Source organism: Bufo gargarizans, unplaced genomic scaffold (genome assembly GCF_014858855.1).
Source record: "Bufo gargarizans isolate SCDJY-AF-19 unplaced genomic scaffold, ASM1485885v1 original_scaffold_889_pilon, whole genome shotgun sequence".
Taxonomy (NCBI): domain Eukaryota; kingdom Metazoa; phylum Chordata; class Amphibia; order Anura; family Bufonidae; genus Bufo; species Bufo gargarizans.
Window position 1 is genome coordinate 95397 of NW_025334745.1, and position 2240 is coordinate 97636.

The 2240-nt window shown below is 40.6% G+C and overlaps 2 non-coding genes across 2 annotated transcripts; one reads left to right on the forward strand and one right to left on the reverse strand.

The window, feature by feature from the left end:
- Positions 1-1223: 1223 nt before the first annotated feature.
- TRNAG-UCC lies at positions 1224-1295 on the forward strand. The gene has a single exon. It is a non-coding gene; the product is annotated as a tRNA-Gly (tRNA).
- A 311-nt stretch (positions 1296-1606) lies between these two features.
- Positions 1607-1678, reverse strand: TRNAE-CUC. The gene has a single exon. It is a non-coding gene; the product is annotated as a tRNA-Glu (tRNA).
- Between the last annotated feature and the right edge of the window lie 562 nt (positions 1679-2240).

Below are 2240 nucleotides of genomic sequence, written 5' to 3' on the forward strand. Positions count from 1 at the left end.
TTACTTGTGTGACCAGAGAAGTCATATTTTCAAGCTCTGACTCATCTCAGGTTCCTTTGCATATGTATCAAATCGTTTTTTTTACACAATAAAAGCACACAGAGCTATGGGGACTGGGTATTGTGGATGTGCTAGCGGCCATCTAGCAACCCATGTCCTCAGCTCTATACCCAAAATCCCGGTGACAGGTTCCCTTTAAAAATTTTAAACGGGACCTCCCTATGCAACCCCCACTCCTGAGGCCAGTCAAGATCAACCTCTCAGATGAGGCCCAGCAACTGCTCCGTCCGTTCCCTCCAGTGTCACTTTATATAATGTCATTGTATAATACTGTTGCCCTGACAATAAAATCTTTTAATCCTCATCCTGGGTGGGCCCCTTCTGAGTTCGGGCCCCATAGCTACACCCCTGTCTTCAATGGTTATGCTGCATGCTGTTTATTATCAATCTCAAATCTTTATCTCTCTATTCATCTGTCTATCTTAGGGTGGGTTCACGTCAGCGTTATGGATTCCGTAATGGCTTTCCGTTATAACATGGTTACAACAGAAAATAACGGAATCCATAAGACGGAAGCCTTTGACAGGCCTCCATAATACAAGTCTATGGGCAGACTTGTATTATGACGAAATGCAAAACGGAAGCCTTTAAAAAGCATTCCGTTGTGCTTTCCGTCCTAATAGAAGTCTATGGGAATCAAAACTGATCCGTCTGGGTCCCGTTATGCAGTACGGAGAAAAAAGTCCTGTCGACAGGACTTTGTTTTCCGTCTTGCATAACGGGAACCAGACAGATCCATTATGATTCCCATAGACTTCTATTAGGACGGAATGCCTCTTAAAGGCTTCCGCTTTGACTTTCGTCTTATGGATTCCGTTATTTTCTATCATAACCATGTTATAACGGAAAGCCATAGCGGAATCCCTAACGCTAGTGTAAACCCACCCTTATCTGTCTATCTTAAATGTATTCTATCCATCTAATCTCAAATCTATCTATCTCTTTTATATCTAACTATCTCATATCTATCTCTCTCTCATATCTATCTATCTCTGTTTACCTAATTATCTGTTTGGATGGTATCATAGCTCATTCAGACAGTATAGAAACTTGCCAGCATGTTGTCTGGTCTCCATACTGCAGAACTCTATATTTATTAACACAGTGTAAATCTCCCTTGTGATGTTGACATAAGTGCTCAGAAAAGCAGCTTCCTGCAGCAGGCGTTGGTGGTATAGTGGTGAGCATAGCTGCCTTCCAAGCAGTTGACCCGGGTTCGATTCCCGGCCAACGCAGCAAATATTTTCATTTTTTATTTTTTTTATATATATATATATATTTCATTTCTTTTTTACTGTGTTTTGTTTAAATCAGAAAGTAGATGATTTGCACACACATTGCTTAATTTAAATTAGTTTGTTCATGCATAATCCACAGTAACTTGATGTAGTATGTGCTATTTCAGTATAATTGTCTCAATATCGGTTCTTAGACGTGTGTTAAAATATCATCATCCTACAAAGTGGTAAAAACAGGTTAGGTAATTGGAAGAAAAAAAAATTATGTGACAAAATGTGAACACAATCTGATGAAAGAAAAATGCACATTCCCTGACCGGGAATCGAACCCGGGCCGCGGCGGTGAGAGCGCCGAATCCTAACCACTAGACCACCAGGGAAGCTTGTGAGCTGCAGAGACAAATACTTCTCAGATACTTACATCTTCTATGGGATCTAAAAGGAAGGAAGGAATTTGGAAATTCACATAAATACACAACAAATTCTACAAGAAAAGTGAGAAGGACTGTAAGATAAGCAATCTGTTATGATACACACCAGTGCGACTTTTCCATCGACCTGACTATATGTATGTAGTGTTTGTGTAAATGTCACATTTTCATGTCATTGAGAATCTGATGGTTTTACAGAGCTCCATGGTGCTATATAGACATTGCTTATCTCTTCCTGCAGAAGCAGTTGGTCACTAAAGTTCATCATAATATACAAGACATCTGCTGCAAAACCTTACAATGCACACCTCTGCTGCTGCAGAACCTCATAGTTCACTCCACAGATGTTGCAGAACCTCACAATAAACTACTTAGATGCTTCAGAACCTCTTAATGCGCACCTCAGCTGCTGCAGAACCTCACAATGCACACCTAGGATACTGCAGAACCTCACAATACACTACTCAGGGGCTTCAAAACCTCATAAAGCACTCCTCAGATGCTGTAGAAC